At 40.8% G+C, this 12,887-nt stretch overlaps 1 protein-coding gene across 5 annotated transcripts in view; it reads left to right on the forward strand.

Moving 5' to 3' along the window:
• Window positions 1-12,887, forward strand: part of PDGFD (platelet derived growth factor D) — a 147,101-nt gene that overhangs the window by 89,575 nt on the left and 44,639 nt on the right. The window lies entirely within an intron of this gene.

Here is a 12,887-nt window from a genome sequence, read left to right on the forward strand (position 1 = left end):
AGCACAGTTCATATAGATATGCTGAGCACTGCTGACCCCTGAAGGTTGAACTCATTGTGCGTTTCTAGGCAGCAAAGGAGGGAGCATTAATGAAGCATGCAAAAACGTATGGTATTTTGTATCAGATGAAATGAAAGACCTTTACATTGCTTTTTTTCTTTCCTTTGTAACCTTCTCCAAGACAAGGCTACTTCCGGGGGCTTTCTTGGAAAATGGTTCACAAGATATGTGCAAATCTTTAACTCCCTTGTTTTTTCTTATATTTCGAGTTTGGATCTGCATGGCAGTTGTTTATTTGTATACCAGAGTCTGACTGATAATTTTCCAGAGAAAATTGAAGCAAGCAATTTGGAGAGTTCACTTGAGTTTATTGATCAGCCGCATCTCCTGAGCTTGGTGCCAGAATGGCTGGATGAATTTCTCCCCGTTATGCATGCAGCCAAACAACCTTGCAGCCTTGCTCTCTGGCCTTCTCATTTATGAATCTTCAAGGAAGTCAGTTAAGTTCACTTCATTTGATGCAGATCAAATTTTTACTTAGTTCAGCACTCTGCATGAGGCACAAATGAGGCACTGCAGAGCTTAGCAGAAACATACTTCATTATCTTCATGTACTTGTGTTTTTGCATTAACTTCACATTTCAGTACCATTTAGAGAAACAAAAAGGGATTATTTTTCTAGAGAAGACGTAAGTTAGACTTGTATCCATGAAAATCACGTTTGCCCTTGTAAAACAAGGCATGCAAAGCAAGCAACTCATATAAGAGGCTCAGTCACTCAGGACAGTGGGATTAGAATTGAAAGTAACTCTGGAAAATTAGACTGAAAAAAATACAAGGATGTATTTAACAGGGCAACCTTGAAAGCCATACGGATGCATGGGAGTAATTATCTGTCCCAATATAGGAGAAGGGACAATGGGCAAGGGAGCAGATCTGTGAAATAGTCTGACCATCTAAACGCAGCATTCAGCAACTTTTGCTTGCCAAGGCTGGCTCCCTCCACCTTCTTCCTCCTCCTCTCCTCGCACCCCCTGCCCCGTGACACCTCTGCCTCTGCCCTCCCCTCTGTGGATCTGAGGGACTAGGAAGGCTGGAGGGGGAGCAGTGAGGGTGGTTTTGGAAGGAAGGGGGTGACCCAACATGCTGCTGCCTGTTGCCTGTCCCTGATCCGCTCTTTCCCCATGAAGCCTTAGGACTCCCTGGGGTGGGAGCTCCAGGGTGGACCTAACTCCAGGAGTTGAGCTGAGTGTGCCCCACTGCTTATCCCAACATGAATAAGAGTCAAAAGTGTCCTAAGGTGGCTGGAAAAAGTCACTCCTACCCTGTGCTGTCTGTGATGGTGCAGAAGTAGGTAAATATGTGCAGCTGGTGGCTGGTGTCTACAGACACTTCACATTCAAAGCCCCCACTTGTAGCTGTGCAGTTTGTTGGCTTAGCCTGGGTATCCGCACAGAGAAATGTCTCCCTCGAACCTCTTTAAAAATTGTCTTCCCCTTCAAGCTTCACAGACCTAGAGCAAAAATGGTCTGGAGCAAGCCCTGGACGGCTATTAGGCAAGAGCCTGACTTAGCTGCGAATTTGTTTGAAATTCTTCCCTGCCTTTATCACTTAAAGTGCTTATTTCTAAACTTTTTTTTTTTTTGCTTTTCCTGATTGAGTTGCCTTAGAAACATCAATTTGCAGTATAGAAGGCACTGAGGTATTCCAGGTGTTTTTTTCTCACGCGTTATATAATTTCTTACTCTAAGGACATAGTGTTTCACAGCAAACACTGTAGAGATATGTGATACAGAGGAAGATAAGTAATCTTAAGTTACTTGCACAGTTGCTAGAGGGGAGGTAGGCACTGTCGTGAGAAAGGCCCCTGGGTTGCACACCTTAAAGTAGCTGATGTGAATATTCCGCATTGCCACAAATGTAAAATATCATTCCACCGCTGCTTGCAGTGCAGTCACCTCAACTGAGGGATCTTGCATGTAGCAAGTAAGTATTCAATAATTACTAAAAATACTGCATCAATTATTTTGAGATGTAGGAATGTAAATTAAGTTACACTGTTACACATGGAAATAATCTTTGCTTGATTGAAGTAATTTTATACAATTCCCTTTTTCCTTCTGAAGTGAAATTCTTCCAATGTCCTAATTCTGGAAGGGAATGTTAACAAGACTGGATTCCATGTTTTTTAAGTACATTAGCATGGACATTTAGTAAAATAATCTAGGAACTCGTTCAGGAACATGTTCCAACAATAAAGGTGAATGTTTTGAATTAAAATTCCTGCATCTAATTTCATTTTAATGAGACAACTAGAAAATATTGGATTCCATTTGCTAATTAAAAACATTATTTTGAGTATATTATAAAAGGCATGTATTTGTTATACGTTTATAACAGTAAATTGTTATTGCCTTACTAATTGTTTTGTTAATCCTAAATGAAATCTGTATATTGGAACTTTGACGAAAATCATTACTGGAAACAAGGGCTACAAAAAAGCTAGGAACATATGTGTATGTATATGTACAAACATGCATATATACAAAGATGTAAGGTTAAAAAAATATGTATTTATATATACATCTTTTTACATATATACACATATGTATGTGCTTTTACCTTTCTTTTCTTTATAATATAATTCATGACTAGGAAGCATCACATGGCATTAAGAGCAAGCTTTACTTATTTGGGAATTGTAAACCAACAGTGGTGGACAGGTGGTGCTAAAGAGGAGAACGTAAATGCATTTGTCCCAGGATAAACTTATGTGTCAAAATGTGTATCAGTGTGTTAGATCATTGCGTAATTTTTGCTTGTTTGAAATGACATTTTTTGAATGAAGGAGCCATAAAGAAATTAATGGAATGGAGGGGGGACACGGACTTTTGGGTTTGATCCATCATGTGGAATTTGTAGAGAAGTAGCTTTCTGCTAAACACCCAGGCCATAGGTCACCACTCATATGATCAAAACAAGAGCATTGGTCACAAAGTGGGGTAAGACACCACAGTCTAATAAAATTTAGTTACTTTCCCGTGCAAAAAATATTGACCAAAGTTAGTTCAAATATTAAACTTAAACTCTTTGATACTTGCCTGTTAAGCTCACGAGAAAACAACACAAATTCAAAGCACAATCAGAAAATGGGCAGAATAAGAACCCGATCTTGATACTTGTACTCACAGTCACTCTGAATTAAGTGACTGGCTGCCTGTATTTTACCAGATTTGTTTGCACAAGTAGCGCAGCATCAGACTGCAGTTTTTTTAAATAAGTCAATAAATAAACTCCCTTGTAAGAGTTAACGTGATCACAAAAAGATTCAGCCACTAGTGTGAATACAGATTCCTAAAGACCATAAAGGATGATTAATTCTTTATCACCAGCCACAGAGCTGAATCCAGCCTGGAAGCTGCAGGAGTCTTTGCTGCTGTGCTTCTGTTTCAGCTTGTCACTTCTTTCACGGAATAGACTTTTCATTTCTGTCTCCAAGACAAAATATGCTGCCTGAAAACCCATATAATATATCTCATGTGACAACAGGCATGATAATGGTGCATGAATACCTTCCCTGCTTTTAGATAATCCACAGAAGGAATCCCAGTAAATTGCTGGGGGTACAAAAGGGGAGGAATGGGGTGGGGGGGAATGTCTTGGTTAATAAAGTGGTTGAACATGAAATAGATCTCACGATGAAGAAGCAAGAGCTTACACGTGGAAGCTTTATCAGTTGTTCTGCTACTCTTTCTCTGATTTCAGTTTTGATTGTCTGTTTATGCTAGACAGCAATGATTTTTTATAAATACAACCCATGTACAAAACTCCTAACAATCTATATGATGAAACTTCTATTTTCTTAAGTTCTGGCAGAAAAGTATTATTTTCCGTGTTTTTGCTCAAGGCATACCATCTTCATAAAGTTATCAGCCAGAGTAATTAAGTCCTTTCTAATTAGATAAAACTTGCTCAAAATCTTTAACATTCCTTCCCCAACTTTACATAACCAGAGGATTTAAGAGATTATCTATGCACAATTTTTTATATATAATGTTTTAAAAAGCAATATAAAATAGCAGCATGTTAAAAAGAGAGATTGTGCCTCAGTGCATCTTGAGACATGGAGCATCTCAGAGTAATTTTATATGGGGAGGAGGAGTGCTTTCCATTTAATGAAGGTTCCTGAGAATCCAGCAAGCCTCAATCTGCTGCTCAATTCATCTCTCAGGACCTAACCTGTCCTTCAGCAGGGGTTGATGAAGAAAGGAGAGTGGTGTGGTAGACAAGCCAGGCAGTGTGGTAGGCAGGGACATTCCAGTTCTTCCAGCACTCAGAGCAGAATAAAAGATAGTGAGAGATACAAAGAAGCAAAACTGGGAATCAGATAGCTTGGCAATAAGGAAACAGCATTCTTGGGTTGAGAAGGCACGTCTGGACGAGAAGTTTCACAGGCGCATTGGCTGTTCCAGGGGCAGCCAAAGTTCCTAATTAAAAGTTTCATTCCAACATTTGCATCTAACCAAGAACTATTTCTCCCTCCAATGTCCTATCGCACCTTCCAAAACCCCAAACCTTTACTGCCTAACTGCTATGTCTTGCCTGCCCCATCTCCTCAGGTGGAAAACCTTGCAGGTTTTCAAGCCTGAGACCCACCAGCTGAATGCAGCATATGAGTCGGAGGGAGCCTAGGGGCTGCAGCCAAAGCTATGACCTGACCCAACACTTCACAGTCAGTTGTCCCAGACTGCATCTTCTCCCAGTTTTCCCTAGACTGTGTTCTAATGTAGTCCTTCTCTTGGCCAGTCTTTTCTGAAGGTCTAATGCTCCTTCCACGTTTACTCTTGTCTCAGACACAAAGATTGGTCCCAATCCTTCTACTATCTGACTCTGATTTTTAAGTTTCATTAGGAGTCTCCCTGTCTTGTGTCCTAATTTCTAAAGCTATTTGTTAAGTCAGAGATGACACTGATAAGAGAGTGGTGAACAAAAGTAGGTTTCAGGGAGAAGAGGAATCACCTACCAGCTTGGCGTCAGAGGATGCTACAAGTACTAGAGGGAAGGACTGACATAGGATCATCCAGGAATGGCAATGAAACAGCAGCAACAGCAAGGACAAGGGAGGAGAGTTAAGTATAGTCCAAGTTCAGAAATAAAGGTAATTGTGGATAAGGCAAGCACACACAATGGAAGAGGCAAGTCCACAGAGAGAGAAGGCAGCAGAAATGCCAAAATGCAATGGGCAGAGGAGGCAGAGGAAGCCCCAAACAAGCAAAGGTTCTTGAAAGCTGAAAGGAAAAATGAAAAAGCCAAAGGACAGAGAGGGTGTGTCTGATGATATCAAACTTAGCAAATGCATCATGAAAGATGAGGAACAAGAAGCCTTCCCTCTTTACCAGGAAGATGTCCACATGTCACTTGTTCATTACAGTAATATGAAAGCAGTTTCAGTTGGACTGAAGAAGGGTGAATGGCAATTAAGGAAACATTTTTAACAAGGGAATGAAGGGGAGGAGGGATTTGTGTAAACCAAAGGAGTTGCAGTGGCATAGTTGGAAGGAAAGGAGGCAAATGAATCGGAGATTTTAAACAGGCAGTGGACCTGAAATACGAAAGACTGGGTCTGGGAGAGGAGGGAGGGCAGGTGTGGATTGGGTACAAAGCAGGGCAAAAGTAGGACCATTTCGCTAGATCAGCCTCTTTTGGCAAAACCCGTGACTGTGAACTTCAGGAGTAGTAAGGCTGGGTTTGGGGATGTTTCAAAAGTGAAAAGAGTCAGCCAGGAACATGGGTGAGGAATTGAGTTATGGCCAGGGAAGTACAGACCTTCTGGCAAGGAAGATACCAAAACCAGAAGCAGCAGGACCCAGTAAGCACACAGAAGCTCCTGGAAGCTGTCAGACTTCAACTGATAAAACAATTGTTTTAATCAGAAAGGAAAACAGACCTTAGTGTCTGTGTTTTCCCAGCTGCAAGCATGTGTGCCTGAAAGTTTTGTTGTTTCAACAGCATGGTGGAGAACTGGCCATTTGCTCTCCTCCACCCCTGATTTGTTGCCAGCTCAGTGTGGTCCTTTGCAGGACGTTGTCATCGATCTGTCTTAAACCAGCAGCAATCCTGTTGATGTCCCATTCCTGTTGAAAACGCTACATCTTTAATCCAGTAGTGTGTTATGCACTGTTTGAGAATTCAACAAACTCGTGGCAGCAGCCAAGGACAAGAAAATGTAGCGCTTTACATCTTCAAAGGATTATACAAACACAAGCATGTTATTTTCAAATCCAGTATCCTGTCCCAAATAGTTGACTCTAACAAGACTTAGAAGCATTGTTCATTTAGGACAGCTTTAGATTTTGAAGGACTGCATTTCCTGCTGGCAGTACCTACCTGTTTTAAGAATTCCTGAGGAAGTCAGTGACCCAGAGGAAATTCCTACTTTTCCAAGGTAAGTTAGAGATACAAAGACAAAAAAAGAAAAAAGACCATCACGTGCAGTACTAACAAGGTTACCCATGTTAGACAAAAAAAATCATAGTTTATTCTTTGTAGAAGCTCAAAAGCCTTATTCAACATCAGTATGATTTCTTGCAAAATACAGCAGAAGCAAATTGGAAGATGCAAATTCCAAGAAGCACACAACCATATTAGTAATGAGATCAAACAACTACATAGTATATAAGAATAGTGGATAAGGGCCACAGGAATGTTGCAGTTGTTGGGAAGTGTGTAATACTGGCAGAATAGTGACTTTGGTTTTTTAATTAAATGAATGAAGGGGCCCCCAGTCTCGTAGCAACTGGCCATGATCTTGCTGCTGTATGGCTAAGTGAGGGGACGTGTGAAGATGCATGGTGAGTTGTCTGTGCCTTCAGCTTGCATGCCCATACTGCTTCCTAGTTCATAATCAGTTTCTAGTCCTAACATACCTGGATACATAAAAAAATTCTAGATGAAAGCTCATCTTTTCCCTGTTCTTCAAATGTCAGCTAGGGTCAAGCAATCTCTGTTAAATAAAAATACAGAGTACACTACAAGTAGACTTTCAGCAAGCCAGAGTTCATGAATTACTGGTCAGTGGCAAAACTGTCCTATTGGACAAGTAGGAAATGAAACCCATCCCCAAACTGGTTGGAAAGCTCTTAAGTAACCGTTGATAATTAGAGAAATAAATCAATGATTTGTAACAGTCTGGAAGTCCTGTGAATGAGTGGTGGTTAAAAAATGCATGGAGGATATTCAAGATATTTTTGTATTAAAACTACTCTGGGCAAATCTAGTTTTAAAAAGGATTTATTACATCAGGCTTTTTTTAGAGCTTGCCAGTCTTAAAATCAGTAATTCTACTTATCACGTATGTTGGACAGCTTTTTCAGGGTATTCATAAAGCAATATTCTTAATTAACATTAAACATGCATTTGTAGCAGAAAGTAAGGATAGATCCAGCACTGAAAATTGTAATGCATGAAATGAAGGGGTACATTTTCTGTGCCATAATGAGCATAACACAGGAGAGGACAAAGGCCATCCTGTTCCCTGACTTTGCTTCCCATATCTGTGCAACCAAACAGAAAATATCAATAGCTTGGACATGATATTTTGACACTGCAATAGGGACAGACCAATAGCAGTCTTAATACAGCTCCTGTTAGAAGACATGGAAAGACCTTGTAGCTAATTTATCTGCTTAGAGTTGACCATTAGGAGGGCACAAGAAGGAGAGATGGGAAATACAGTAGCGAACTGGACGTGCCACAAACACCCCATCAGTGCTGCTGGTACATGTGTGGATGTCTCTGTGTCTACACTGAAGAGGAAGGTTAAATCCAACCATTCTCACCTTAGTTTACCCTGAACCACACATCAGTGTGTATGAATATGAGGTGAGTTTACACTGTCAGACTTTTTTAACAACACTCATCAACCTGTCCATCACATTAGCTGTTTGGTTGAAAAGTGGGACTATTTTAGATTGTTGACTTGAGAACATAATGCTGTCTCTGTAAATCCATATTCTGTCCTTTAATTTCACTTTACCAACAGTTGAAGAATATTAGCATGTGAAATGATGATAATATATGAAGAACTTACCTTTTATTTTGTTTTGGTAACTCTGGAGGGTGTTTTAGAGAAATCTAGTTATAGATGATGGATTTGTAGGGGGAACAGAGATGCCATGTTTGATTCTGTAAAAAGGTTAATTAGGCATTAAGATTGTATTACAACGCTGCAAAGAGGTGTTAATTAGCTCCTCGTGCTTCAGTGTGTAAAGGCTGGTCCCTCCTGCCACCGTGGCCACAAGGGAAGAGCAAGTGGCCTGTTCTTCCCACGCTCTGTTCCTGTTGAGCAGCCTCTGCTCTAGATTTTCCACAAAAGGCGAAGGTGCAGCTTAACTTTAATGTGTGCCAACTGTGTTGGAGAAGGGTAGGAAGTCAATCTCCTTTCAGAATTTTCTCCTGACAGACTTCCAGAGGAAGTGACTGGTGAATTGAAACGCACTAGACCTCCAACCTGCACTGAGAAATTTGTGAAAACCCATCACAGCAGGTGTTGGTTGCAAGTTGTCTTTTAAATCAAAACAAGAATTGCATGTCTTCACTCTCTTGTGGAGAGGTGGGCTCCAAGGCTCAACTTCATGTTTTGTATTCCACCAATACTATTTATTTGACTTTGTGTCAATGTTATCTTACAAAGCCTGGCAACACAATCCTGTTCTTGTACTGTTCTAGCCCAAGTTTGGGTTGCAGGGTCTTTTGCAATCTTAGCACTGTTCAATGTGTTTTGCCTTGTTTGTTGCAACAGCAGTAACTGCTGGAAAATACTTAGAGCCCTGGATCAAATGATACTGATTGTTTTAAGATTTCTGAGTCTAAATTTAGGGGGCTTGTAGGCTTTTTTTTTGTTCAGTAATGTGTGATGCAGCCAAACCTACAATCTGTTAATTTAAAGATATGAGGTCATTCAGCCCATTTTTCTCTAAGGACAAGAATTTTCTGTATTGTAAATTCATTGGTTGTTCATCTAGTATCATTTTTAAGTATAACAAGCACAGGAGCATACCTCACGGGAGATTAAACCGTAGACTAATAAATCACTGTTGGAAAGACATTTTTTCTTTGATAATCAGTTTTAATTTTCCTTTTTCTAATGCCGTACCATTGCCTGCGATTATATTCCTTCCTAATTTACGATAACGAAGTCTGTTCTCTTTGTCGTGGGTGTTTATCTCCTTCAGATATTTGCAGAGTGCTCTCACATTTCTTTGCTTATTGCTTAGTCAAGCATTGATGTCCGTATTTAGCTTTTAATCTTTCCCCAAAATTCAGTCTATCCAATCCCCTCAGAGTTTTTGATGTTCTTTTCAAAACTCCCCCAGATTTTCCCAGCTTTTTACAATGTCTCTGTGGTATTGAAGGGAGCTGAACCTGGTGGTTCAGGCATCACCAGGGCTGTGTTATGGGTGGAGTGTCACCTGCCACGGTACTGGGCTTAGGCAGATCTATATGGCACTGGCCAGTTTGGCTGCCCTAACACTGGGAATGTGTCTTTTAATGTGTTTTCCTCTGTCAGCTCAGTCCGTCTTTGAGTTCCCAAGTTTCCTAGGTTCCTCCTTCTGCTTAGCATGTAATTTAGGAACACATTAGGTTGCATTTTTCCGGGGTAAACTTTCCCCTTGCTGGGTTGTGATAATATTTGTGATTTTGCCATGTCCTCAGTGAAGTTGGCTGTGCCTGCTGTTGCATTGTCTGCAGGTTTGGACGCAGCATCATTGCCTCGGGGAGGGTGCTAGCCTCACAGCTGCAGCTCCGGGCCAGGCTCCACCGCTGCTTGGCCTGACACCTTCTCACAGCCTCAGGTCTTCCCACCTCAAAGACAGGCACAACGAGCCTTTGTAAAATGCCACAAGATTACCTTCTAAAAGACGCTACAGAGGCCCACTGTGTTGTTCCTGCTTGCAGTCTGGGACACTGTGCCAGTTGGGTGGGCTGCATGGCCGAACTGAGACTGATGAATAAAGGGATTTGTCTGCTACGCTCTTTTATTTGGATGCTTGCTTTTTCTGTGCCTGCCAGACTTACCTGAGGTCATGTCTAGTTTAAGAAATCATATGATTACAAAACAGATAACAGCAATCCCAGATTCCAAACCAGGAAGATGAAACAGCAAAAACTGGCTTCAGACCACGCCGAGGCACTTGCAACTGGTTTGGTGGGTGGGAGAAGGCTGGTAGCTGTTGTCATCCCTCTCCTCCTCCTTGGGCTGTATCATAACTGGAGCTCTTGGGATCTCTACACTTCATTTTAAAAATGCGTAGTCTTATTCTGGCTCTGCAGCTCCAGGCACAGGTCATCAGAGAAGGTCCTTCCTCCGTGCTGGAGAAGCTGGTGTGCTTGCAGGCTGGCACTGTTCTTCGCTCAGCACGTTGCTTCTAGCTTCAATGACCTTCATGCTATACGCCACATTTCCAAAGACAGTCATGGCACTGTATAAATCTGATTTGTATTTTCTATGCATACATCTTTATTAAATTTACAGCCTTCTGTTTTGCTCTGAGCACTTGATAAAGTCCATGCTTGTCTTCATAATAACACAGATGACAGATATGTCACAGAGTGTTTCTGTTTTTCCCTTACACATGCATATTCACACACACATCTTTCATTAGTTGCAGGGTTCCTGTCACTTTAGACTTGATAGGATAAATCTTACTAGAAAATTTTTGGCTAAATGACACTGTTACATAAAATAAGCCCCTGCCTGGTGCTGAGCTTTGTGCTACTGAACTGAACACCTCCTCAAACCCAGTGCCTGTGTTGTTACTATAATCTTTGCCTACAACCCCCTCTCTATTTTTCAACCCACACATTTCTCGCCATGCTGAACTGATTTTGAACATACATGCCATGCCAAAACACAGATATATCACATTTCCCACGTCTTGTAATACCAAGAAAAATGCAGTTCTGTTTTCCTTGATTGTCAGTTTGATGACTAGTCAGTGCTTAATTAGAGAAGGTCTAAGCCTGTAACTACACAGGGTCAGATTTTGCAACTCATCTGCAGCACTGGAAGCTAAAAATAATTTTTAGATCTGTGGAATTTGTGTATCTTGTCAGATCATTTTCAGCAGAATCAAATAACAGCCAATTTTTCTGTGACCCTTAACAACAGGGTTTTTTTCATTTTAATAATTTTTGTTTGGGGAAATATTTTAATTGTACAAATTGATGTTTTGTGGCAGACAAAACTTATTTTCCAGGTCCACTTCTTTTCTTAATCTGCAGAAGACTTTTTTTTTTTAATAATACTTCTGATCTTGGCAGCTATAAAAATGCTTCCTTTGAATAAACATTTGTGTCCTGATGTATTTCTTAGGTGATGTGTGGTAAAAAATACTCTGTAATGCAAGTTTTCCTCAGACTGTAGGGATCAGGCACCATGTTGTCTCACTGCGTGTTCTTGATTCTAGCCACCGTTGTTGTCCAACCATCAGTCATATAATGAAGCATAAATACAAGCTCTTGCAGGATCAGACCCTCTAATAAAGAACTCTGTCTATCCCAAATTGTCAGCAAAGATTATTAAACAGGCTGGATGTGAGCCAAAGCATAGGCACAAGGTTGCTTGCACTCTCATATTTTTAGCACGGCTAGTTTGGGGCCAGCACAGGCCTCGGGCTGTTTCCAATATGAGTTTGTTGTGGCCACTCTGTTTTGCAGGGTAATAGTTATGTCCTAGGACATGAGTCATACCATATCTCTACCTCATTTTATTTACTAATACAGATGTAGCCCAAAAATTCTTACATGGAGGTCAGTCTTTTCTTTCATTTTCTCATCACTGCTTGACAGCATCGTAAGTGATAGAGTTAACAGCATCTGTGAGCCCTGGGGTTCAATGTTTGCAGACTTATGGGTAATTTTAAAAGAGAAACTTATCTTTAAGAAAAAAAAAATAAAAAGAACAAACAAACCCTTAAACTTGGGAAAATGGCCTAGAAAAAACGAGGCCAATTTTTCAACTGCTGTAAGGCAGGGTAAAGCAACCATCTTTCGGCCACAAAAATTTATCTCACACCAAGGTCTGGCCAATAAAGTTGAAACAAAAAAAAATGCTTGGAAGAACCTGGACACTATGAGGACAGACAGTCTGACTGCTCCGTATGGTTTGTGTTGCATGCTGAAGAGGCTGCTGGTGATGGAAATAGGCTGCTGAAAACTTTGCTTTCTCTAGAAGTGAACAGAAATTGGGAATACTGTGTAGGTGTGGGTACCTAAACCAAACAGAAAGCAATTGCTGTTTTTACAGATGAGGTGAAACTTTTGCACCTGACTGGAAATGCAATCCTTATTTCAAAATGTGCAGTGTACTATGTGTCTGTATTGGCTCTGAGCCACCTGTCCTCTAGGAAGGTATGATCAACACAAGGTCTTATGTGCTTATCTTACCCTCATGGTTAGCAAAGAGCCTGGATCTATCGGTCATATTCTTATTCAGACCTTCCACCCCTTTTCTGCATACGCACGGATACAGAAAAATTGGTATTATTAAGCTCTGAAGGGAAAAAAAAAAAGAGCAGTCAGGGCAGATAAAATAAGGCAGCAGAAAATAGGACACTCTGCTCCCTATATATGTAATTTATCTCCATCAGAAATATGTGAAAGCAAACACTCTGCTTTCCCACCTTAGCAGCAACTTTGTGTTCTGGCATTGCTAGCTCAGTGCTGGTTCAGGTACATTTTCCATGTGCATTAAGAAATAGATTAAAAGCAGAGAAAATGCTTGTAATGCCAGCAGCTGAAATCTGGAAGATTGCATGGCTTCTGGTCTTCTGGTGGTGCACTGGCTGTCCAGGAGGGTTTCTCATCCTGAACAAAAATGGACAGGG

Source organism: Aquila chrysaetos, chromosome 19 (genome assembly GCF_900496995.4).
Source record: "Aquila chrysaetos chrysaetos chromosome 19, bAquChr1.4, whole genome shotgun sequence".
Lineage (NCBI taxonomy): Eukaryota > Metazoa > Chordata > Aves > Accipitriformes > Accipitridae > Aquila > Aquila chrysaetos.